This window comes from Anabrus simplex, chromosome 3, assembly GCF_040414725.1.
Source record: "Anabrus simplex isolate iqAnaSimp1 chromosome 3, ASM4041472v1, whole genome shotgun sequence".
NCBI lineage: Eukaryota > Metazoa > Arthropoda > Insecta > Orthoptera > Tettigoniidae > Anabrus > Anabrus simplex.
Window position 1 is genome coordinate 461,813,742 of NC_090267.1, and position 20,949 is coordinate 461,834,690.

Here is a 20,949-nt window from a genome sequence, read left to right on the forward strand (position 1 = left end):
GATAAGAGGAAAGATTGCAGGAGAAGAAGATATGTTGTTATTCGGAGATTGGAACGCGAGAATAGGGGAACAGAGCCCAGTATATAGGAGGGAGAATGGAATGTGTATGTTGTAGAAGTAGTGAGGATAAAATTATAAACAGTTATGGGGAGAAGCTCCTAGAGATTTGCGCTGAGGGGAATTTGAATATTCTGAATGGATGGATCGAGGGTGACAGTACGGGGAAATTGACATATGTTACTGAGGAGGGAGGTAGTGTGATAGATATGGTTTTAAGCTCGGAAGGAGTGATGGAGGATATTGTAAGAATGGAAATAGGAGACTGGATTGAATCACACCATTTCCCAGCTTTGGTTATGTTGAAAAGGGGTGAAGAGAAATGTATAAGGAAGGAAGCTGAGACGAAGGATAAACAAGGGAGTGGATATAATAAGTATAAATGGTCAGATAAAGTGGGACGGGATTGGAATAGGGTAGCAAAAGAGGAAGTACAACTTCTGAAATATGGGTGGGAAGATGCGATAGAGTAGAATAATATTGATAAAGCCTTGGGATTGCTGCTACATACAATAAAGATGATAGCGCAGAAGGCAGAATGTAGAAAGAGAAATAAGAAAGAGGGTGAAGAATGGTTTAATAGAGAGTATGAAGGAGTGCGGAGGAGGGTGCTGGGTGCGTTAGGAGAGTACAGAAAGAAAGGTGGGAGCGCAGAAAGGGAGATTTTCTGGAAATTGAGGAAGGAGTATCAAAAGAAAATTTGTGAGGTAAAAAAGGCGTGGTTAGAGGAACAAACTGAAGCTATAAATAAGGATTGTAAGACTAACGGCATTGAAAAAGTATGGGAAAAGATTAATAGAATAATTAAGGGTGGAAGGAATATAGAGGGAACGAGCATTGAGGAAGTTCAATGGGTGAGGTACTTTGGTGAATTACTAGGGGAGAAGGGGGAAGAAGGATGGATAGGGACGGGGGAAGAAGTAATTTGGAGGAATAGGAGAGTGGCAATTTATGAACTGGACAAGGATATTACAAGGGAAGAAATCTAGAGTGTGATAAGCAGAGTTAGGGGAAAGTCGGCCGGCGGATGTAATGGGATAAATAATAAGTTTTGGAAAGAAATTAGCAAAAATGAGACAATGATAGAGAGCATAGTTAAACTATTCAATAAGATCAATGAGGGAGGTAAGTACCCGAAGGAAAGGGAAATAAGAATTGTATGCCCAATATATAAGGGTAAGGGTAGTAGGAACAGTTTGAACAATTATAGAGGAATATCACTGTTAGACTCCTTAAGTAAAATATACACTGGGGTGTTGGTGAACAGGTTAAGCGAGTGGGCTGAAGAAAATGAAATATTGACAGATTTCCAAGGGGGATTTAGGAAAAAGAAAAGAACAGTGGATAATATAATGATAGTAAAGACTGTTTTAGAAAAGTATAAGAGCCTGGCTAGAAGTACAGTTTATGTGGCAGCAATAGATTTTGAAAAAGCGTCTGATAAGGTGAATAGAGAGGCTCTATTAGAGAAATTAGGCAGGCTGGGGGTTTCGGAAAAGATGGTGAGGGCAGTAGAGGGAATATATAGGGTAGTCAGGTTTTGTGTAAAATTGGGAGACGGGAGACTGAGTAGACCCTTAGATCCAAGGTGGGTTTAAAGCAAGGATGCAAGTTATCGCCAATATTGTTTATTTGATTTATTAACGATATTTTGGAGGGGCACGGGGCAAGCAATTGGGCCGTGCCGGTAATTAATGGCCTGAAGGTACCGGGACTGATATTTGCTAATGACGTGATATTGATGACTCTAACTCCAGGAGGGATGCAGAGAGAGTTAAATGCAGTGTCGCTATTTGCGAGGAAATGAGGATTGAGGATTAATGGGAATAAATCTAAAATATTAGTAGCCCTGGTAAACAAAGGAAAAAGATAGAAGGGAAATGGGTCCTGCAGGGAGAAAGGTTGGAACAAGTAAGGAAGTTGGAATATTTAGGAGTTATTATTCACAGTAAAGGAACCTGGAACGATCAGATTAGTAGGGTAAAAAAAAAGGATTAGCAGCCCTTGCCTCAGTCAGAAACTTGATAGCTAAATACCCGGGTATTAGTTATAAAGCCTTGAAGCTAGTGTTAAGATCGGTGATTTTCGGGAGGGTATTGTATGGCGCAGAAGTTTGGGGGTTGGATGAGAAAAGAGGGGAATTAAGACGTATTATTAGTAGTTTTGGTAAGATAGTAATGGGTCTGCCGGGGTGCACAGCAAATGCAGGGGCGGAATGAATGTGTGGGGAGGATTTGGAATCGGAGGGTGTGAAAAGAATAGTTAGGTACTGGATGATTTTGAAAAGACAGGAATGTGGGAGGGTGATAGGATTAGGGCATCTGTGGGGGGAGATTTGGACGAAGACAGAAGTTAGAGGGACGAGGATGCTTGTGAGGAGGATTAGAGACATTCATAGGCAGAAATTATTGGGGGAAAGTAGACTGAGAAATTCGCTGACTGTTTTTATTAAAATAGAGGAGGTAGCAGGGATAAATATTAGATACGTTGACAGGTCAAAATGGTATGGGATGATGTGGTGGTTTATGGGATTGCATAGGAATAAAGGATAGTTACAAGGGAGGGACAGGACAATGTGTATAGTTTGCGGGGCAGTGAATGGCGATTTTCACTTATTAAGTGACTGTGTAGAAACGAGTAAGATAAAAGATAGATTACTGAGTGCTGAGCAGCGGAAACTATTGGGAAGAGGGGATGAGTAGTCTATTTTAAGATGGATTATAAAACAGTGGTAAAGCGGGGGCGAGTTGAACAGGTATTTACGTGCGGTAAAAAAGTCCTGTGAGAGCAGAATGAAAGAGGTAAAGTTAGAGGGTGGACAAGGGGGTACGTGTTTGGAATAGTGATGTATGTCTATGGGAAGCGTGTTTAATAATCGGATGATATGCAATGGATGGAGATAGTATGATAAAATTAATGGGAAGGGGAGTATTGTGTTGAGTACATAGTTAAGTAGGTGCAGTTGGGTAAATGATATGTGATTTCATAAAGGTAGGGAATTTTTGTTTGTGATATGGCTGGTTGGAATGTAATTGCTGACTGTCGTTGTTTTGGTATTGATCAGGAAACAATGAATGTGACGCAAGTTGCTAAGCGCATAAGGACACATGATGAGTTTGCTGGATCCATGAGTCGGTGACTGCCACACATAACTGTTATTATTTTAGTTATTATTATTATTATTATTATCATCAGTTTACACTCCAGGTTCGGTTTTTCCCTCGGACTCAGCGAGGGATCTCACTCTACCGCCTAAAGGGCAGTGTCCTGGAGCTTCAGACATCGGACCGGGGGATACAACTGGGGAGAATGATCAGTACCTCGCCCAGGCGGCCCCACCTGCTATACTGAACAGGGGCCTTGGTGGGGGATGGGAAGATCGGAAGGGATAGACAAGAATTAGGGAAGGAAGCGGCCGTGGCCTTAAGTTAGGTACCATCCCGGAATTTGCCTGGAGGAGACGTGGGAAACCACGGAAAAACACTTCCAGGATGGCAGAGGTGGGAATCGAAGCCCACCTCTATTCAGTTGACCTCCCAAGGCTGAGTGTACACGGTTACAGCCCTCGTACCACTTTTAAATTTCGAGGCAGAGCCGGGAATCGAACCCAGGGCTCCGGGGGTGGCAGCTAATAACATTAACCACTACACCACAGAGGCGGACATTATCATTATTATTATTATTATTATTGTCCGCCTCTGTGGTGTAGTGGTTAGCGTGATTAGCTGCCACCCCCGGAGGCCCGGGTTCGATTCCCGGCTCTGCCACGAAATTTGAAAAGTGGTACGAGGGCTGGAACGGGGTCCACTCAGCCTCGGGAGGTCAACTGAGTAGAGGTGGGTTCGATTCCCACCTCAGCCATCCTGGAAGTGGTTTTCCGTGGTTTCCCACTTCTCCTCCAGGCGAATGCCGGGATGGTACCTAACTTAAGGCCACGGCCGCTTCCTTCCCTCTTCCTTGCCTATCCCTTCCAATCTTCCCATCCCCCCACAAGGCCCCTGTTCAGCATAGCAGGTGAGGCCGCCTGGGCGAGGTACTGGTCATACTCCCCAGTTGTATCCCCCGACCAAGAGTCTGAAGCTCCAGGACACTGCCCTTGAGGCGGTAGAGGTGGGATCCCTCGCTAAGTCCGAGGGAAAAACCGAACCTGGAGGGTAAACAGATGATGATGATGATGATGATGATAAATTATTGGGTGATAAATGCTTCAAACAGTACAGCGCAATCAGCGTTCTTAGTTCAGTGGTAAAGCACTGGTCCTGTAAACCAGGGGTCGTGAGTTCAAACATCACAGAAGGCAAGTGTTTTAATATTTCTTCTGATGATAACTTATTAGTTGATAAATACTTGCAACAGTGCGCGTTAACCAGCCTTCTTAGCTCAGTGGTAGAGCACTGGTCTTGTATACCAGGGGTCGTGAGTTCAATCCTCACAGAAGGCACGTGATTTAATATTTCATGCGATGATAACTTATAAGTTGATAAATGCTTGCAACAGTATGCAGTAGCCAGCCTTCTTAGCTCAGCGATAGGGCACTGGTCTCGTAATCCAGGGGTCGTGAATTGGATCCTCACAGAAGGCAAGCGTTTCAGTACTTTACCTGAAGATGAATTTTACAAGATAAATGCTCGCAACAGTCGGAGGTAAGCGACCTTCGTACTCCAGTCATAGAGCACTGGACTGGGAAACCAGGATTCGTGAGTTCAATCCTCACAGAAGGCACGTGTTTTAACATTTCTTCTGATGATAACTTATTAGTTGATAAATGCTTGCAACAGTGCGCGTTAACCAGCCTTCTTAGCTCAGTGGTAGAGCACTGGTCTTGTAAACCCGGGGTCGTGAGTTCAATCCTCACAGAAGGCACGTGATTTAATATTTCATGAGATGATAACTTATAAGTTGATAAATGCTTCAAACAGTACTGGTAATCAGCGTTCTAAGCTCAATGGTAGAGCACTGGTCCTGTAAACCGGGGGTCGTGGGTTCAAACCTCAGAGAAAGCAAGTGTTTTAATATTTCTTCTGACGATAACTTATTAGTTGATAAATGCTTGCAACAGTACGCAGTAACCGGCCTTCTTAGCTCAGCGATAGAGCACTGGTCTCGTAAACCAGGGGTCGTGCGTTGGATCCTCACAGAAGGCAAGCGTTTCAGTACTTCATCTGATGATGAATTTTACAAGATAGATGCTCGCAACAGTCGGAGTTAAGCGACCTTCGTACTCCAGTCATAGAGCACTGGTCTTGGAAACCAGGATTCGTGAGTTCAATCCTCACAGAAGGCACGCGATTTAATATTTCATGAGATGATAACTTATAATTTGATAAATGCTTGCAACAGTAACCCGTAGCCAGCCTTCTTAGCTCAGAGGCAGAGCACTGGTCTCGTAAACCAGGGGTAGTGAGTTCAATACTCACAGATGGCAAATGTTTCAATACTTCATCTGATGATAACATATTTCTTGATAAATGCTCGCAACTGCTCAAGTTAGAAGGCCTTCTTAGGTCAGTGCTGGGGCACATGTCTTGTAAATAAGGGGTCGTGAGTTCAATCTCCACGAAAGGCAAGTTGTTCAATATTTCACGTGATGATAAATTATTAGTTGATAAATGCTTCAAACAGTACAGCGCAATCAGCGTTCTTAGTTCAGTGGTAAAGCACTGGTCCTGTAAACCTGGGGTCGTGAGTTCAAACATCACAGAAGGCAAGTGTTTTAATATTTCTTCTGATGATAACTTATTAGTTGATAAATGCTTGCAACAGTGCGCGTTAACCAGCCTTCTTAGCTCAGTGGTAGAGCACTGGTCTTGTAAACCAGGGGTCGTGAGTTCAATCCGCACAGAAGGCACGTGATTTAATATTTCATGCGATGATAACCTCCAATTTGATGAATGCTACAACAGTATACTGCAACCAGTCTTCTTAGCTCAGGTGTAGGGCACTGGTCTTGTAAACCAGGGGTCGTGAATTCAAACCTCACAGAAGGCAAGTGTGTTAATATTTCTTCTGATGATAACCTATTTGTTGATAAGTGCCAGCAACAGACCGGGTCAAGCAGCCTTCTTAGCTCAGTGGTAGAGCACTGGGTTTGTAAACCAGGGGTCGTGAGTTCAATCCTCACAGAAGGCACGTGATTTAATATTTCTTGCGATGATAACTTATAAGTTGATAAATGCTTGCAACAAGCGTGCAGTAACCAGCCTTCTTAGCTCAGTGGTAGAGCACTGGTCCTGTAAACCAGGGGTCGTGAGTTCAAACATCACAGAAAGCAACTGTTTTCATATTTCATACCATGATAACTTATTATTTGATAAATGCTTGCAACAAGACGCTGTGAGCAGCCTCCTTAGCTCAGCGGTAGAGCACTGGGCTCGTAAACCAGGGGTCGTGAGTTCAATCCTCACAGAAGGCACGTGATTTAATATTTCATGCGATGATAACCTCGAATTTGATAAATGCAACCGCAACTTATTAGTTGATGAATGCTTGCAACAGTGCGCGTTAACCAGCCTTCTTAGCTCAGCGATAGGGCCCTGGTCTCGTAAACCAGGGGTCGTGAGTTCAAATCTCACAGAAGGCTAGTGTGTTAATATTTCTTCTGATGATAACTTATTTGTTGATAAGTGCCAACAACAGTCCGGGTCAGGCAGCCTTCTTAGCTCAGTGGTAGAGCACTGGTCTTGTAAACTCGGGATCGTGAGTTCAATCCGCACGTAAGGCATCTGTTTTATTATTTCATGTGATGATAATTTAGTATTTGATAAATGCTGCATCAGCAAGCCATAACCAGCCTTCTTAGTTCAGAGGCAGAGCACCGGTCTCGTAAACCAGGGGTCGAGGGTTCAAACCTCACAGAAGGCAAGTGTTTTAATATTTCTGCTGATGATAAGTTATTAGTTGATAAATGCTTGCAACAGTGCGCGTTAATCAGCCTTCTTAGCTCAGTGGTAGAGAACTGATCTTGTAAACCAGGGGTCGTAGGTTCAAACCTCACAGAAGGCAAGTGTTTCAATATTTCATACGATGATAACTTATTATTTGATAAATGCTTGCAACAGTACGCTGCAACCAGCCTCCTTAGCTCAGCGGTAGGGCACTGGTCTCGTAAACCAGGGGTAGTGAGTTCAATCCTCACAGAAGGCACGTGATTTAATATTTCATGCGATGATAACCTCCTATTTGATGAATGCTACAACAGTATACCGCAACCACTCTTCTTAGCTCAGGTGTAGAGCACTGGTCTTGTAAACCAGGGGTCGTGAATTAAACCTCACAGAAGGCAAGTGTGTTAATATTTCTTCTGATGATAACTTATTTGTTGATAAGTGCCAGCAACAGACCGGGTCAAGCAGCCTTCTTAGCTCAGTGGTAGAGCACTGGTCTTGTAAACCAGGGGTCGTGAGTTCAATCCTCACAGAAGGCACGTGATTTAATATTTCCTGCGATGATAACTTATAAGTTGATAAATGCTTGCAACAAGCGTGCAGTAACCAGCCTTCTTAGCTCAGTGGTAGAGCACTGGTCCTGTAAACCAGGGCTCGTGAGTTCAAACATCACAGAAGGCAACTGTTTTAATATTTCATACCATGATAACTTATTATTTGATAAATGCTTGCAACAAGACGCTGTGACCAGCCTCCTTAGCTCAGCGGTAGAGCACTGGGCTCGTAAACCAGGGGTCGTGAGTTCAATCCTCACAGTAGGCATTCGATTTAATATTTCATGCGATGATAACTTATAATTTCATAAATGCTTGCAACAGTAACCCGTAACCAGCCTTCTTAGCTCAGAGGCAGAGCACTCGTGTTGTAAATCAGGGGTCGTGAGTTCAATCCTCAGAAACGGCGAGTGTTTCAACGTTTCAAGCGATGATAACCTCGAATTTGATAAATGCTACAACAGTAAACCGCAACTTATTAGTTGATAAGTGCATGCAACAGTGCGCGTTAACCAGCCTTCTTAGCTCAGCGATAGGGCACTGGTCTCGTAAACCAGGGGTCGTGGGTTCAAACCTCACAGAAGGCAAGTGATTTAATATTTCTTCTGATGATAACTTATTAGTTGATAAATACTTGCGACAGTGCGCGTTAACCAGACTTCTTAGCTCAGGGGTAGAGCACTGGTCTTTTAAAACAGGGGTCGTGAGTTCAAATCTCACAGAAGGCTAGTGTGTTAATATTTCTTCTGATGATAACTTATTTGTTGATAAGTGCCAGCAACAGTCCGGGTAAAGCAGCCTTCTTAGCTCAGTGGTAGAGCACTGGTCTTGTAAACTAGGGATCGTAAGTTCAATCCTCACATAAGGCATCTGTTTTAATATTTTATGTGATGATAATTTAGTATTTGATAAATGCTGCATCAGCAAGCCACAACCAGCCTTCTTAGTTCAGAGGCAGAGCACCGGTCTCGTAAACCAGGGGTCGTGGGTTCAAACCTCTCAGAAGGCAAGTGTTTTAATATTTCTTCTGATGATAACTTATTAGTTGATAAATGCTTGCAACAGTGCGCATTAACCAGCTTTCTTAGCTCAGTGGTAGAGCACTGGTCTTGTAAACCAGGAGTCGTGGGTTCAAACCTCACAGAAGGCAAGTGATTTATTATTTCATGCGATGATATCTTATCATTTGATAAATGCTTGCAACAGTATCCCCGGAACCAGCCTTCTTAGCTCAGAGGCAGAGCACTGGTCTCGTAAACCAGGGGTCGTGCGTTCAAACCTCAGAAAAGGCAAGTGAATAATATTTCTTGCGATGATAACCTGCAATTTGATAAATGCTACAACAGTAAACCGCAACCAGTCTTCTTAGCTCAGTGGTAGGGAAGTGGTCTCGTAAACCGGGGGACGTGAGTTGAAACCTCAGAGAAGTTATGTGTTTTAATATTTCTTCTGATAATAACTCATTTGATGATAAATACCAGCAAAAGTGACCGCCAAGCAGCCTTCTTAGTTCAGTGGTAGAGCACTGGTCCTGTAAACCAGGGGTCGTGAGTTCAAACATCACAGAAGGCAACTGTTTTAATATTTCATACGATGATAACCTATTATTTGATAAATGCTTGCAACAGTACGCTGCAACCAGCCTCCTTAGCTGAGCTGTAGAGCACTGGTCCCGTAAACCAGGGGTCGTGAGTTCAATCCTCACAGAAGGCACGTGATTTAATATTTCATGCGATGATAACCTCCAGTTTGATGAATGCTACAACAGTACACCGCAACCAGTCTTCTTAGTTCATGGGTAGAGCACTTGTCTTGTAAACAAGGGGTCGTGAATTCATACCTCACAGAAGGCAAGTGTTTTAATATTTCTTCTGATGATAACTTATTAGTTGATAATTGCTTGCAACAGTGCGCGTTAAGCAGCCTTCCTAGCTCAGTGGTAGAGCACTGGTCTTGTAAACCAGGGGTCGTGAGTTCAATCCTCACAGAAGGCACGTGATTTAATATTTCATGCGATGATAACTGATAAGTTGATAAATGCTTGCAACAGTGCGCGTTAACCAGCCTTCTTAGCTCAGAGGCAGAGCACTGGTCTCGTAAACCAGGGGTCGTGGTTTCAAACCTCACAAAAGGCAAGTGTTTTAATATTTCTTCTGATGATAACTTATTAGTTGATAAATGCTTGCAACAGTGCGCGTTAAACAGCCTTCTTAGCTCAGTGGTAGAGCACTGGTCTTGTAAACCAGGGGTCGTGAGTTCAATCCTCACAGAAGGCACGTGATTTAATATTTCATGCGATGATAACCTCCACTTTCATGAATGCTACAACAGTACACCGCAACCAGTCTTCTTAACTCAGGTGTAGAGCACTTGCCTTATAAACAAGGGGTCGTGAATTCAAACCTCACAGAAGGCAAGTGTTTTAATATTTCTTCTGATGATAACTTATTAGTTGATAATTGCTTGCAACAGTGCGCGTTAAACAGCCTTCCTAGCTCAGTGGTAGAGCACTGGTCTTGTAAACCAGGGGTCGTGAGTTCAATCCTCACAGAAGGCACGTGATTTAATAATTCATGGGATGATAACTTATTAGTTGATAAATGCTTGCAACAGTGCGCATTAACCAGCTTTCTTAGCTCAGTGGTAGAGCACTGGTCTTGTAAACCAGGGGTCGTGAATTCAAACCTCACAGAAGGCAAGTGTGTTAATATTTCTTCTGATGATAACTTATTTGTTGATAAGTGCCAGAAACAGACCGGGTCAAGCAGCCGTCTTAGCTCAGTGGTAGAGCACTGGTCTTGTAAACCAGGGGTCGTGAGTTCAATCCTCACAGAAGGCACGTGATTTAATATTTCTTCTGATGATAACTTAGTATTTGATAAATGCTGCATCAGCAAGCCATAACCAGCCTTCTTAGTTCAGAGGCAGAGCACCGGTCTCCTAAACCAGGGGTCGTGGGTTCAAGCCTCACAGATGGCAAGTGTTTTAATATTTCTTATGATAATAGCTTATTTGTTGATAAGTGCCAACAACAGTCCGGATCAAGCAGACTTCTTAGCTCAGTGGTAGAGCACTGGTCTTGTAAACTAGGGATCGTGAGTCCAATCCTCACATAAGGCATCTGTTTTAATATTTCATGTGATGATAACTTAGTATTTGATAAATGCTGCATCAGCAAGCCATAACCAGCCTTCTTAGTTCAGAGGCAGAGCACCGGTCTCGTAAACCATGGGTCGTGGGTTCAAACCTCACAGAAGCAAGTGATTTAATATTTCATGCGATGATATCTTATAACTTGATAAATGCTTGCAACAGTATCCCCGTAATCAGCCTTCTTAGCTCAGAGGCTGAGCACTGGTTTCGTAAACCAGGGGTCGTGGGTTCAAACCTCACAGAAGGCAAGTGATTTAATATTTCTTGCGATGATAACCTGCAATTTGATAAATGCTACAACAGTAAACCGCAACCAGTCTTCTTAGCTCAGTGGTAGGGAAGTGGTCTCGTGAACCAGGGGACGTGAGTTGAAACCTCAGAGAAGTTAAGTGTTTTAATATTTCTTCTGATAATAACTCATTTGTTGATAAATACCAGCAAAAGTGCCCGCCAAGCAGCCTTCTTAGTTCAGTGGTAGAGCACTGGTCCTGTAAACCAGGGGTCGTGAGTTCCAACATCACAGAAGACAACTGTTTTAATGTTTCATTTGATGATAACTGATAGGTTGAAAAATCCTTGCAACAGTGCGCGTTAACCAGCCTTCTTAGCTCAGTGGTAGAGCACTGGTCTCGTAAACCAGGGGTCGTGCGTTGGATCCTCACAGAGGGCAAGCGTTTCAGTACTTCATCTGATGATGAATTTTACAAGATAAATGCTCGCAACAGTCGGAGCTAAGCGACCTTCGTACTCCAGTCATAGAGCACTGGTTTTGGAAACCAGGATTCGTCAGTTCAATCCTCACAGAAGGCACGCGATTTAATATTTCATGAGATGATAACTTATAATTTGATAAATGCTTGCAACAGTAACCCGTAACCAGCCTTCTTAGCTCAGAGGCAGAGCACTGGTCTCGTAAACCAGGGGTAGTGAGTTCAATACTCACAGATGGCATATGTTTCAATACTTCATCTGATGATAACATATTTCTTGATAAATGCTCGCAACTGCTCAAGTTAGAAGGCCTTGTTAGGTCAGTGCTAGGGCACATGTCTTGTAAATAAGGGGTCGTGAGTTCAATCTCCACGAAAGGCAAGTTGTTCAATATTTCACGTGATGATAAATTATTAGGTGATAAATGCTTCAAACAGTACAACGCAATCAGCGTTCTTAGCTCAGTGGTAAAGCACTGGTCCTGTAAACCAGGGGACGTGAGTTTAAACCTCAGAGAAGGTAAGTGTTTTAATATTTCTTCTGATAATAAGTTATTTGTTGATAAATACTAGCAAAAGTGCCCGCCAACCAGCCTTCTTAGTTCAGTGGTAAAGCACCGGTCCTGTAAACCAGGCGTCGTGAGTTCAAACATCACAGAAGGCAAGTGTTTTAATATTTCTTCTGATGATAAATTATTAGTTGATAAATGCTTGCAACAGTGCGCGTTAACCAGCCTTCTTAGCTCAGTGGTAGAGCACTGGTCTTGTATACCAGGGGTCGTAAGTTCAATCCTCACAGAAGGCACGTGATTTAATATTTCATGCGATGATAACTTATAAGTTGATAAATGCTTGCAACAGTATGCAGTAGCCGGCCTTCTTAGCTCAGCGATAGGGCACTGATCTCGTAATCCAGGGGTCGTGATTTGGATCCTCACAGAAGGCAAGCGTTTCAGTACTTCATCTGATGATGAATTTTACAAGATAAATGCTCGCAACAGTCGGAGCTAAGCGACCTTCGTACTCCAGTCATAGAGCACTGGACTTGGAAACCAGGATTCGTGAGTTCAATCCTCACAGAAGGCACGTGTTTTAACATATCATCTGATGACTTATTAGTTGATACATGCTTGCAACAATACGCGTCAACCAGCCTTCTTAGCTGAGTGGTGGAGCACTGGTCTTGTAAACCAGGGTCGTGAGTTCAATACTCACCGATGGCAACTGTTCCAATATTTCATCAGATGATAGCATATTACTTGATAAATGCTAGCAACTGCACGTGTTAGCACGCCTTCTTAGCTCAGTGCTGGAACACTGGTCTTGTAAATAAGGGGTCGTGAGTTCAATCTCCACCGAAGGCAAGTTGTTTAATATTTCATGGGATGAAAAATTATTAGTTGATAAATGCTTCAAACAGTACAGCGCAATCAGCGTACTTAGCTCAGAGGTAGAGCACTGGTCTCGTAAACCAGGGGTCGTTGGATCAAATCTCACAGAAAGCAAGCGTCTTAATATTTCTTATGATAATAACTTATTTGTTGATAAGTGGCAGCTACGGTGCGCGTCAACAAGCCTTCTGAGCTCAGTGGTAGAGCGCTGGTCTTGTAAACCAGGGGTCGTGAGTTCAATCCTCACAGAAGGCACGTGATTTAATATTTCATGCGATGATAACTTATAATTTGATAAAAGCTTGCAACAGTATGCAGTAACCAGCCTTCTTAGCTCAGCGGTAGGGCACTAGTCTAGTAAACCAGTGGTCGTGGGTTCAAACCTCACAGAAGGCAAGTGATTTAATATTTCTCTTGATGATAACTTATTAGTTGATAAATGCTTGCAACAGTGCGCGTTAACCAGCCTTCGTAGCTCAGTGGTAGAGCAGTGGTCTTGTAAACCAGGGGTCGTGAGTTCAATCCTCACAGAAGGCACGTGATTTAATATTTCATGAGATGATAACTTATAAGTTGATAAATGCTTGCAACAGCGTGCAGTAACCAGCCTTCTTAGCTCAGCGGTAGAGCACTGGTCTCGTAAACCAGGGGTCGTGAGTTCAATCCTCACAGAAGGCAAGCGTTTCAATATTTCATCTGATGATAACATATTTTTTGATAAATGCTCGCAACTGCTCAAGTTAGAAGGCTTTCTTAGGTCAGTGCTGAGGCACATGTCTTGTAAATAAGAGGTCGTCAGTTCAATCCCCACGAAAGGCGAGTTGTTCAATATTTCACGCGATGATAAATTATTGGGTGATAAATGCTTCAAACAGTACAAGGCAATCAGCGTTCTTATTTCAGTGGTAGAGCACTGGTCCTGTAAACCAGGGGTCGTGAGTTCAAACATCACAGAAGACAAGTGTTTTAATATTTCATACCATGATAACTTATTATTTGATAAATGCTTGCAACAAGACGCTGTGACCAGCCTCCTTAGCTCAGCGGTAGAGCACTGGGCTCGTAAACCAGGGGTCGTGAGTTCAATCCTCACAGAAGTCACGTGGTTTAATATTTCATGCGATGATAACTTATAATTCCATAAATGCTTGCAACAGTAACCCGTAACCAGCCTTCTTAGCTCAGAGGCAGAGCACTCGTGTTGTAAATCAGGGGTCGTGAGTTCAATCCTCACAAAAGGCGAGTGTTTCAATATTTCAAGCGATGATAACTTCGAATTTGACAAATGCTACAACAGTAAACCGCAACTTATTAGTTGATAAATGCTTGAAACAGTGCGCGTTGACCAGCCTTCTTAGCTCAGTGGTAGAGCACTGGTCTTGTAAACCAGGGGTCGTAGGTTCAAACCTCACAGAAGCAAGTGATTTAATATTTCTTCTGATGATAAATTATTAGTTGATAAATGCTTGCAACAGTGCGCGTTAACCAGCCTTCTTAGCTCAGCGATAGAGCACTGGTCTCGTAAACCAGGGGTCGTGCGTTGGATCCTCACAGAAGGCAAGCGTTTCAGTACTTCATCTGATGATGAATTTTACAAGATAAATGCTCGCAACAGTCGGAGCTAAGCGACCTTCGTACTCCAGTCATAGAGCACTGGACTGGGAAACCAGGATTCGTGAGTTCAATCCTCACAGAAGGCACGTGTTTTAACATATCATGTGATGATTTATTAGTTGATACATGCTTGCAACAATACGCGTCAACCAGCCTTCTTAGCTGAGTGGTGGAGCACTGGTCTTGTAAACCAGGGTCGTGAGTTCAATACTCACCGATGGCAACTGTTCCAATATTTCATCAGATGATAGCGTATTACTTGATAAATGCTATACTGCTAATAATAAGAGATGGCTTGTGACATTTCGTAGAGGGAGGTCCGTTTACTGCCTGCCGAGGCGGGATAAAGGGAGTGGCCGTGTGGTTGCCATGGAAACGAGGGTGGGGCGACTGCGGTTGCCATGGAAATAAAACTTCTGGGAGGCTCGTCTTGCTGGGAGTTGCCAAACCTCTCACTTCACTTGTGAGCTAGATCTTGTTGCAAGCAGTTCAGTGTGAGTGGCCGTTAGTAAGTTTCTAATTGTATTTTAAATACTATTTACGTGCGTACGCACGTGCAATCATTGTATTTATATTTTGAGTACGATGAATACTCCTTGAGGGAGAGGGAGGCCCAGGACTCGTCCACCTCGTGAAAAATATACCGCCGGCCATGGTGTGACAATTCATCACCAAGGAAGAGAAATGATATGTGCTGCAAGAGAATTCTTTGAAGAGGAGGCTACGAGTTTATCGGAAAGGAATCTTCCCTTAATTCCATTCCAGAGCAAAATTTGTTCTATTTGCGACGAGTTCCATTACAGTGGAAAACAAGAATGTGAAGAAAGACCAGTTCTTGTCTCATTTGCGATCACTGTAAAATTTTCAGCAGCCTGTCAGGGTTTCCCAACTTTAACGCAGCAAGGGGACTGCTAATTAAGGCGTAGCTTTATATAATGCATACTCTTACAGAAATTTACGGAAAAGTGAGGATGTTTGGTGACAAGGGTTTGTTTTACCGCTGGATTTACGTCGCAGCGACACAGATAGGTCTTACGGCGACAATGGGATAGGAAAGGCCTTGGAGTGGGAAGGAAACGACCCTGGCTTGTTGTGTTTGTTGTGAAAATAGGAAACCACGGAAAACCATCTACAGGCCTACCGACAATGGGATTCGAACCCACTATTTTCCGAACGCAATATATTCTCTTCGCGCTATCATTATAGAATCGTCATTTTTTCAACTTATTGTAATCTAAACATTTTCTTAACATTAAGTTCTGGAATCTTGTACATCTAATCGAAGCGTACAGACAAAAATTATAATTTTATTTATATAGATGAAAGTAGACCGAGTGGCCGCGCGTTTTAACGCTCTGTGGCTATGGAGCCAAGCTCTGCATTCGGGAAACGCGTGCGTTCGAATCCCACCGTCGGCTCTTCTCAGAATAGTTTTCTGTGGCTTAATATCTTCACTTCCAGGCAAATGCCGGTACAGTTCCTATCCATAGGCACCCCTTACCCAATTTTATTCACCATAACACATTTCGTCTTCATTAGCTCCTCAACTGAGGTTGGTGCCAGGAAGGGCATCCGGCAGTAGAAACATGCTGTGTAAATTAATTAGGAAACCACGGAAAACCATCTTCAGGGCTGCCGACAGTGGGGTTCGAACCCACTATCTCCCGAATACTGAATACTGGCCGCACTTAAGCGACTGCAGCTATCCAGCTCGGTAAATAAAAGGTTTATTTGAGTCCTGTTTATTCCCTGTCAACCCCGATATAAACGCATCAGTCTCAAACGGTAAATATAAGTAATTTAATGACTTTCAACATACGATTCGTAAGATTCCCAGTTTCGCCAGTTACTTGAGGGATGTCTTCCTGTACTAATCCTTCCGTAAGGATTTCCCTCACAGCAACCTGACTGTTTGTATGTCACTGATAAGAACCTGATTGTATAAGAGTGATCGCAAATGGGACGACACCACCTGGCCAGGCAGTCTACAACAGATCACAGTGGTCAGAATGACGGAGAGAACAAGTGAGCCGGAAGCGAGGGGTAAGAGCATGTAGAAAGGAATGCTGGAATGTGGCAACATCGTGAAATGCCACGTGCAGTGCTCCTCCCTCCAACCTTACCTGTCAGACGCCATCTCTTCTTATTAGCAGTATAGCAACTGCACGTGTTAGCACGCCTTCTTAGCTCAGTGCTGGAACACTGGTCTCGTAAACCAGGGGCCGTTGGATAAAACCTCACAGAAAGCAAGTGATTTAATATTTCTTCTGATGATAACTTATTAGTTGATAAATGCTTGCAACAGTGCGCGTTAACCAGCCTTCTTAGCTCAGTGGTAGAGCACTGGTCTTTTAAACCAGGGGTCGTGAGTTCAATCCTCACAGAAGGCACGTGAGTTAATATTTCATGTGTTGATAACTTAGTATTTGATAAATGCTGCATCAGCAAGCCATAACCAGCCTTCTTAGTTCAGAGGCAGAGCACCGGTCTCTTAAACCAGGGGTCGTGGGTTCAAGCCTCACAGATGGGATGTGTTTTAATATTTCTTATGATAATAGCTTATATGTTGATAAGTGCCAACAACAGTCCGGGTCAAGCAGACTTCTTAGCTCAGTGGTAGAGCACTGGTCTTGTAAACCAGGGGTCGTGGGTTCAAACCTCACAGAAGGCAAGTGATTTAATATTTCATGCGATGATATCTTATAATTTGATAAATGCTTGCAACAGTATCCCCGTAATCAGCCTTCTTAGCTCAGAGGCAGAGCACTGGTCTCGTAAACCAGGGGTCGTGTGTTCAAACCTCACAGAAGGCAAGTGAGTTAATATTTCTTCTGATGATAACTTATTTGTTGATAAGTGCCAGCAACAGTCCGCGTCAAGCAGCCTTCTTAGGCCAGTGGTACAGCACTGGTCTTGTAAACCGGAGGTCGTGATTTCAATCCTCACAGAAGGCACGTGATTTAATATTTCTTGCGATGATAACCTGCAATTTGATAAATGCTACAACAATAAACCGCAACCAGTCTTCTTAGCTCAGTGGTAGGGAAGTGGTCTCGTAAACCAGGGGACGTGAGTTGAAACCTCAGAGAAGTTAAGTGTTTTAATATTTCTTCTGATAATAACTCATTTGTTGATAAATACCAGCAAAAGTGCCCGCCAAGCAGCCTTCTTAGTTCAGTGGTAGAGCACTGGTCCTGTAAACCAGGGGTCGTGAGTTCAAACATCACAGAAGGCAACTGTTTTAATATTTCATACCATGATAACTTATTATTTCATAAATGCTTGCAACAAGACGCTGTGACCAGCCTCCTTAGCTCAGCGGTAGAGCACTGGTCTCGTAAACCAGGGGTCGTGAGTTCAATCCTCACAGAAGGCACGTGATTTAATATTTCATGCGATGATAACTGATAAGTTGATAAATACATGCAACAGTGCGCGTTAACCAGCCTTCTTAGGTCAGTGGTAGAGCACTGGTCTTGTAAACCAGGGGTCGTGGGTTCAAACCTCACAGAAGGCAAGTGATTTAATATTTCATGCGATGATATCTTATAATTTGATAAATGCTTGCAACAGTAACCAGTAACCAGCCTTCTTAGCTCAGAGGCAGAGCACTGGTCTCGTAAACCAGGGGTAGTGAGTTCAATACTCACAGATGGCAAATGTTTCAATATATCATCTGATGATAACATATTTCTTGATAAATGCTCGCAACTGCTCAAGTTAGAAGGCCTTGTTAGGTCAGTGCTGGGGCACATGTCTTGTAAATAACGGGTCGTGAGTTCAATTTCCACGAAAGGCAAGTTGTTCAATATTTCACGTGATGATAAATTATTAGTTGATAAATGCTTCAAACAGTACTGGTAATCAGCGTTCGTAGCTCAATGGTAGAGCACTGGTCCTGTAAACCCCGGGTCGTGGGTTCAAACCTCACAGAAGGCAAGTGTTTTAATATTTCTTCTGATGATAACTTGTTAGTTGATAAATGCTTGCAACAGTGCGCGTTAACCAGCCTTCTTAGTTCAGTGGTAGAGCGCTGGTCTTGTAAACCAGTGGTCGTCAGTTCAATCCTCACAGAAGGCACGTGATTAATATTTCTTGCGATGATAACTTATAAGTTGTTAAAAGCTTGCAACAAGTATGCAGTAACCAGACTTCTTAGCTCAGTGGTAGAGCACTGGTCCTGTAAACCAGGGGTCGTGAGTTCAAACATCACAGAAGGCAACTGTTTTAATATTTCATACGATGATAACTTATCATTTGATAAATGCTTGCGACACTACGCCGCAACCAGCCTCCGCAGCTCAGCGGTAGAGCACTGGTCTCGTAAACCAGGGGTCGTGAGTTCAATCCTCACAGAAGGCACGTGATTTAATATTTCATGCGATGATAACTTATAATTCCATAAACGCTTGCAACAGTAACCCGTTACCAGCCTTCTTAGCTCAGAGCAGAGCACTCATGTGGTAAATCAGGGGTCGTGAGTTCAATCGTCACAAAAGGCGAGTGTTGCGATATTTCATGCGATGATAACCTCGAATTTCATAAATGCTACAACAATGAACCGCAACCAGTCTTCTTAGCTCAGGGGTAGAGCACTGGTTTTGTAAACCGGGGGTCGTGAGTTCAAACCTCACAGAAGGCTAGTGTGTTAATATATCTTCTGATCATAACTTATTTGTTGATAAGTGCCAGCAACAGTCCGCGTCAAGCAGCCTTCTTAGCTCAGTGGTAGAGCACTGGTCTTGTAAACTAGGGATCGTGATTTCAATCCTCACATAAGGCATCTGTTTTTATATTTCATGTGATGATAACTTAGTATTTGATAAATGCTGATTCAGCAAGCCATAACCAGCCTTCTTAGCTCAGAGGCAGAGCACTGGTCTCGTAAACCAGGGGTCGTGGGTTCAAACCTCACAGAAGGCAAGTGTTTTAATATTTCTTCTGATGATAACTTATTAGTTGATAAATGCTTGCAACAGTGCGCGTTAACCAGCCTTCTTAGCTCAGAGGCAGAGCACTGGTTTCGTAAACCAGGGTTAGTGAGTTCAATACTCACAGATGGCAAATGTTTCAATACTTCATCTGATGATAACATATTTCTTGATAAATGCTCGCAACTGCTCAAGTTAGAAGGCCATCTTAGGTCAGTGCTGGGGCACATGTCTTGTAAATAAGGGGTCGTGAGTTCAATCTCCACGAAAGGCAAGTTGTTCAATATTTCACTTGATGATAAATTATTGGGTGATAAATGCTTCAAACAGTACAGCGCAATCAGCGTTCTTAGCTCAGTGGTAAAGCACTGGTCCTGTAAACCAGGGGACGTGAGTTTAAACCTCAGAGAAGGTAAGTGTTTTAATATTTCTTCTGATAATAAGTTATTTGTTGATAAATACTAGCAAAAGTGCCCGCCAACCAGCCTTCTTAGTTCAGTGGTAAAGCACTGGTCCTGTAAACCAGGGGTCGTGAGTTCAAACATCACAGAAGGCAAGTGTTTTAATATTTCTTCTGATGATAACTTATTAGTTGATAAATGCTCGCAACAGTCGGAGCTAAGCGACCTTCGAACTCCAGTCATAGAGCACTGGACTTGAAACCAGGATTCGTGAGTTCAATCCTCACAGAAGGCACGTGTTTTAACATATCATCAGATGACTTATTAGTTGATACACCGGGCGAGTTGGCCGTGCGCGTAGAGGCGCGCGGCTGTGAGCTTGCATCCGGGAGATAGTAGGTTCGAATCCCACTATCGGCAGCCCTGAAGATGGTTTTCCGTGGTTTCCCATTTTCACACCAGGCAAATGCTGGGGCTGTACCTTAATTAAGGCCACGGCCGCTTCCTTCCAACTCCTAGGCCTTTCCTATCCTATTGTCGCCATAAGACCTATCTGTGTCGGTGCGACGTAAAGCCCCTAGCAAAAATTAGTTGATACATGCTTGCAACAATACGCGTCAACCAGCCTTCTTAGCTGAGTGGTGGAGCACTGGTCTTGTAAACCAGGGTCGTGAGTTCAATACTCACCGATGACAACTATTCCAATAGTTCATCAGATGATAGCATATTACTTGATAAATGCTAGCAACTGCACGTGTTAGCACGCCTTCTTAGCTCAGTGCTGGAACACTGGTCTTGTAAACCAGGGGTCGTGGGTTCAAACCTCACAGAAGGCAAGTGATTTAATATTTCTTCTGATGATAACTTATTAGCTGATAAATGCTTGCAACAGTGCGCGTTAACCAGCCTTCTTAGTTCAGTGGTAGAGCACTGGTCTCGTAAACAAGGGGTCGTTGGATCAAACCTCACAGAAAGCAAGTGTCTTAATATTTCTTATGATAATAACTTATTTGTTGATAAGTGGCAGCTACGGTGCGCGTCAACAAGCCTTCTTCGCTCAGTGGTAGAGCACTGGTCTTGTAAACCAGGGGTCGTAAGTTCAATCCTCATAGAAGGCACGTGATTTTATATTTCATGCGATGATAACTTATAATTTGATAAAAGCTTGCAACAGTATGCAGTAACCACCCTTCTTAGCTCAGCGATAGCGCACCAGTCTCGTAAACCAGGGGTCGTGGGTTCAAACCTCACAGA

General features: G+C 43.3%; 43 non-coding genes across 43 annotated transcripts; all 43 read left to right on the forward strand.

The window, feature by feature from the left end:
• The first annotated feature begins 4,426 nt into the window (after window positions 1-4,426).
• TRNAT-UGU (transfer RNA threonine (anticodon UGU)) lies at window positions 4,427-4,498 on the forward strand. The gene has a single exon. It is a non-coding gene; the product is annotated as a tRNA-Thr (tRNA).
• Window positions 4,499-4,848: 350 nt separating this feature from the next.
• Window positions 4,849-4,920, forward strand: TRNAT-UGU (transfer RNA threonine (anticodon UGU)). The gene has a single exon. It is a non-coding gene; the product is annotated as a tRNA-Thr (tRNA).
• Window positions 4,921-5,129: 209 nt separating this feature from the next.
• TRNAT-CGU (transfer RNA threonine (anticodon CGU)) lies at window positions 5,130-5,201 on the forward strand. Its single transcript has one exon. It is a non-coding gene; the product is annotated as a tRNA-Thr (tRNA).
• A 209-nt stretch (window positions 5,202-5,410) lies between these two features.
• TRNAT-CGU (transfer RNA threonine (anticodon CGU)) lies at window positions 5,411-5,482 on the forward strand. Its single transcript has one exon. It is a non-coding gene; the product is annotated as a tRNA-Thr (tRNA).
• Window positions 5,483-5,833: 351 nt separating this feature from the next.
• On the forward strand, window positions 5,834-5,905 carry TRNAT-UGU (transfer RNA threonine (anticodon UGU)). Its single transcript has one exon. It is a non-coding gene; the product is annotated as a tRNA-Thr (tRNA).
• A 209-nt stretch (window positions 5,906-6,114) lies between these two features.
• On the forward strand, window positions 6,115-6,186 carry TRNAT-UGU (transfer RNA threonine (anticodon UGU)). The gene has a single exon. It is a non-coding gene; the product is annotated as a tRNA-Thr (tRNA).
• Window positions 6,187-6,256: 70 nt separating this feature from the next.
• TRNAT-UGU (transfer RNA alanine (anticodon CGC)) lies at window positions 6,257-6,328 on the forward strand. The gene has a single exon. It is a non-coding gene; the product is annotated as a tRNA-Thr (tRNA).
• A 69-nt stretch (window positions 6,329-6,397) lies between these two features.
• TRNAT-CGU (transfer RNA threonine (anticodon CGU)) lies at window positions 6,398-6,469 on the forward strand. The gene has a single exon. It is a non-coding gene; the product is annotated as a tRNA-Thr (tRNA).
• Window positions 6,470-6,565: 96 nt separating this feature from the next.
• TRNAT-CGU (transfer RNA threonine (anticodon CGU)) lies at window positions 6,566-6,637 on the forward strand. Its single transcript has one exon. It is a non-coding gene; the product is annotated as a tRNA-Thr (tRNA).
• Window positions 6,638-7,128: 491 nt separating this feature from the next.
• Window positions 7,129-7,200, forward strand: TRNAT-CGU (transfer RNA threonine (anticodon CGU)). The gene has a single exon. It is a non-coding gene; the product is annotated as a tRNA-Thr (tRNA).
• A 208-nt stretch (window positions 7,201-7,408) lies between these two features.
• TRNAT-UGU (transfer RNA threonine (anticodon UGU)) lies at window positions 7,409-7,480 on the forward strand. Its single transcript has one exon. It is a non-coding gene; the product is annotated as a tRNA-Thr (tRNA).
• Window positions 7,481-7,550: 70 nt separating this feature from the next.
• TRNAT-UGU (transfer RNA threonine (anticodon UGU)) lies at window positions 7,551-7,622 on the forward strand. Its single transcript has one exon. It is a non-coding gene; the product is annotated as a tRNA-Thr (tRNA).
• Window positions 7,623-7,691: 69 nt separating this feature from the next.
• Window positions 7,692-7,763, forward strand: TRNAT-CGU (transfer RNA threonine (anticodon CGU)). Its single transcript has one exon. It is a non-coding gene; the product is annotated as a tRNA-Thr (tRNA).
• A 247-nt stretch (window positions 7,764-8,010) lies between these two features.
• TRNAT-CGU (transfer RNA threonine (anticodon CGU)) lies at window positions 8,011-8,082 on the forward strand. Its single transcript has one exon. It is a non-coding gene; the product is annotated as a tRNA-Thr (tRNA).
• Window positions 8,083-8,573: 491 nt separating this feature from the next.
• TRNAT-UGU (transfer RNA threonine (anticodon UGU)) lies at window positions 8,574-8,645 on the forward strand. The gene has a single exon. It is a non-coding gene; the product is annotated as a tRNA-Thr (tRNA).
• Window positions 8,646-8,995: 350 nt separating this feature from the next.
• Window positions 8,996-9,067, forward strand: TRNAT-UGU (transfer RNA threonine (anticodon UGU)). The gene has a single exon. It is a non-coding gene; the product is annotated as a tRNA-Thr (tRNA).
• Window positions 9,068-9,417: 350 nt separating this feature from the next.
• On the forward strand, window positions 9,418-9,489 carry TRNAT-UGU (transfer RNA threonine (anticodon UGU)). The gene has a single exon. It is a non-coding gene; the product is annotated as a tRNA-Thr (tRNA).
• Window positions 9,490-9,699: 210 nt separating this feature from the next.
• On the forward strand, window positions 9,700-9,771 carry TRNAT-UGU (transfer RNA threonine (anticodon UGU)). The gene has a single exon. It is a non-coding gene; the product is annotated as a tRNA-Thr (tRNA).
• Window positions 9,772-9,980: 209 nt separating this feature from the next.
• Window positions 9,981-10,052, forward strand: TRNAT-UGU (transfer RNA threonine (anticodon UGU)). The gene has a single exon. It is a non-coding gene; the product is annotated as a tRNA-Thr (tRNA).
• A 69-nt stretch (window positions 10,053-10,121) lies between these two features.
• On the forward strand, window positions 10,122-10,193 carry TRNAT-UGU (transfer RNA threonine (anticodon UGU)). Its single transcript has one exon. It is a non-coding gene; the product is annotated as a tRNA-Thr (tRNA).
• Window positions 10,194-10,262: 69 nt separating this feature from the next.
• On the forward strand, window positions 10,263-10,334 carry TRNAT-UGU (transfer RNA threonine (anticodon UGU)). The gene has a single exon. It is a non-coding gene; the product is annotated as a tRNA-Thr (tRNA).
• A 490-nt stretch (window positions 10,335-10,824) lies between these two features.
• On the forward strand, window positions 10,825-10,896 carry TRNAT-CGU (transfer RNA threonine (anticodon CGU)). The gene has a single exon. It is a non-coding gene; the product is annotated as a tRNA-Thr (tRNA).
• A 350-nt stretch (window positions 10,897-11,246) lies between these two features.
• On the forward strand, window positions 11,247-11,318 carry TRNAT-CGU (transfer RNA threonine (anticodon UGU)). Its single transcript has one exon. It is a non-coding gene; the product is annotated as a tRNA-Thr (tRNA).
• Window positions 11,319-11,527: 209 nt separating this feature from the next.
• Window positions 11,528-11,599, forward strand: TRNAT-CGU (transfer RNA threonine (anticodon CGU)). Its single transcript has one exon. It is a non-coding gene; the product is annotated as a tRNA-Thr (tRNA).
• A 492-nt stretch (window positions 11,600-12,091) lies between these two features.
• On the forward strand, window positions 12,092-12,163 carry TRNAT-UGU (transfer RNA threonine (anticodon UGU)). Its single transcript has one exon. It is a non-coding gene; the product is annotated as a tRNA-Thr (tRNA).
• A 769-nt stretch (window positions 12,164-12,932) lies between these two features.
• Window positions 12,933-13,004, forward strand: TRNAT-UGU (transfer RNA threonine (anticodon UGU)). The gene has a single exon. It is a non-coding gene; the product is annotated as a tRNA-Thr (tRNA).
• Window positions 13,005-13,073: 69 nt separating this feature from the next.
• Window positions 13,074-13,145, forward strand: TRNAT-AGU (transfer RNA threonine (anticodon AGU)). The gene has a single exon. It is a non-coding gene; the product is annotated as a tRNA-Thr (tRNA).
• A 69-nt stretch (window positions 13,146-13,214) lies between these two features.
• Window positions 13,215-13,286, forward strand: TRNAT-UGU (transfer RNA threonine (anticodon UGU)). The gene has a single exon. It is a non-coding gene; the product is annotated as a tRNA-Thr (tRNA).
• Window positions 13,287-13,355: 69 nt separating this feature from the next.
• On the forward strand, window positions 13,356-13,427 carry TRNAT-CGU (transfer RNA threonine (anticodon CGU)). The gene has a single exon. It is a non-coding gene; the product is annotated as a tRNA-Thr (tRNA).
• A 351-nt stretch (window positions 13,428-13,778) lies between these two features.
• TRNAT-CGU (transfer RNA threonine (anticodon CGU)) lies at window positions 13,779-13,850 on the forward strand. Its single transcript has one exon. It is a non-coding gene; the product is annotated as a tRNA-Thr (tRNA).
• Window positions 13,851-14,237: 387 nt separating this feature from the next.
• TRNAT-CGU (transfer RNA threonine (anticodon CGU)) lies at window positions 14,238-14,309 on the forward strand. The gene has a single exon. It is a non-coding gene; the product is annotated as a tRNA-Thr (tRNA).
• Window positions 14,310-16,681: 2,372 nt separating this feature from the next.
• TRNAK-UUU (transfer RNA lysine (anticodon UUU)) lies at window positions 16,682-16,753 on the forward strand. Its single transcript has one exon. It is a non-coding gene; the product is annotated as a tRNA-Lys (tRNA).
• A 209-nt stretch (window positions 16,754-16,962) lies between these two features.
• Window positions 16,963-17,034, forward strand: TRNAT-UGU (transfer RNA threonine (anticodon UGU)). Its single transcript has one exon. It is a non-coding gene; the product is annotated as a tRNA-Thr (tRNA).
• Window positions 17,035-17,104: 70 nt separating this feature from the next.
• Window positions 17,105-17,176, forward strand: TRNAT-CGU (transfer RNA threonine (anticodon CGU)). The gene has a single exon. It is a non-coding gene; the product is annotated as a tRNA-Thr (tRNA).
• Window positions 17,177-17,526: 350 nt separating this feature from the next.
• Window positions 17,527-17,598, forward strand: TRNAT-UGU (transfer RNA threonine (anticodon UGU)). Its single transcript has one exon. It is a non-coding gene; the product is annotated as a tRNA-Thr (tRNA).
• A 69-nt stretch (window positions 17,599-17,667) lies between these two features.
• On the forward strand, window positions 17,668-17,739 carry TRNAT-CGU (transfer RNA threonine (anticodon CGU)). The gene has a single exon. It is a non-coding gene; the product is annotated as a tRNA-Thr (tRNA).
• Window positions 17,740-17,808: 69 nt separating this feature from the next.
• Window positions 17,809-17,880, forward strand: TRNAT-UGU (transfer RNA threonine (anticodon UGU)). The gene has a single exon. It is a non-coding gene; the product is annotated as a tRNA-Thr (tRNA).
• Window positions 17,881-17,949: 69 nt separating this feature from the next.
• TRNAT-CGU (transfer RNA threonine (anticodon CGU)) lies at window positions 17,950-18,021 on the forward strand. Its single transcript has one exon. It is a non-coding gene; the product is annotated as a tRNA-Thr (tRNA).
• A 350-nt stretch (window positions 18,022-18,371) lies between these two features.
• On the forward strand, window positions 18,372-18,443 carry TRNAT-UGU (transfer RNA threonine (anticodon UGU)). Its single transcript has one exon. It is a non-coding gene; the product is annotated as a tRNA-Thr (tRNA).
• Window positions 18,444-18,653: 210 nt separating this feature from the next.
• Window positions 18,654-18,725, forward strand: TRNAT-CGU (transfer RNA threonine (anticodon CGU)). Its single transcript has one exon. It is a non-coding gene; the product is annotated as a tRNA-Thr (tRNA).
• A 208-nt stretch (window positions 18,726-18,933) lies between these two features.
• TRNAT-UGU (transfer RNA threonine (anticodon UGU)) lies at window positions 18,934-19,005 on the forward strand. Its single transcript has one exon. It is a non-coding gene; the product is annotated as a tRNA-Thr (tRNA).
• A 209-nt stretch (window positions 19,006-19,214) lies between these two features.
• TRNAT-CGU (transfer RNA threonine (anticodon CGU)) lies at window positions 19,215-19,286 on the forward strand. The gene has a single exon. It is a non-coding gene; the product is annotated as a tRNA-Thr (tRNA).
• A 1,455-nt stretch (window positions 19,287-20,741) lies between these two features.
• Window positions 20,742-20,813, forward strand: TRNAT-UGU (transfer RNA threonine (anticodon UGU)). The gene has a single exon. It is a non-coding gene; the product is annotated as a tRNA-Thr (tRNA).
• Window positions 20,814-20,949: the final 136 nt, after the last annotated feature.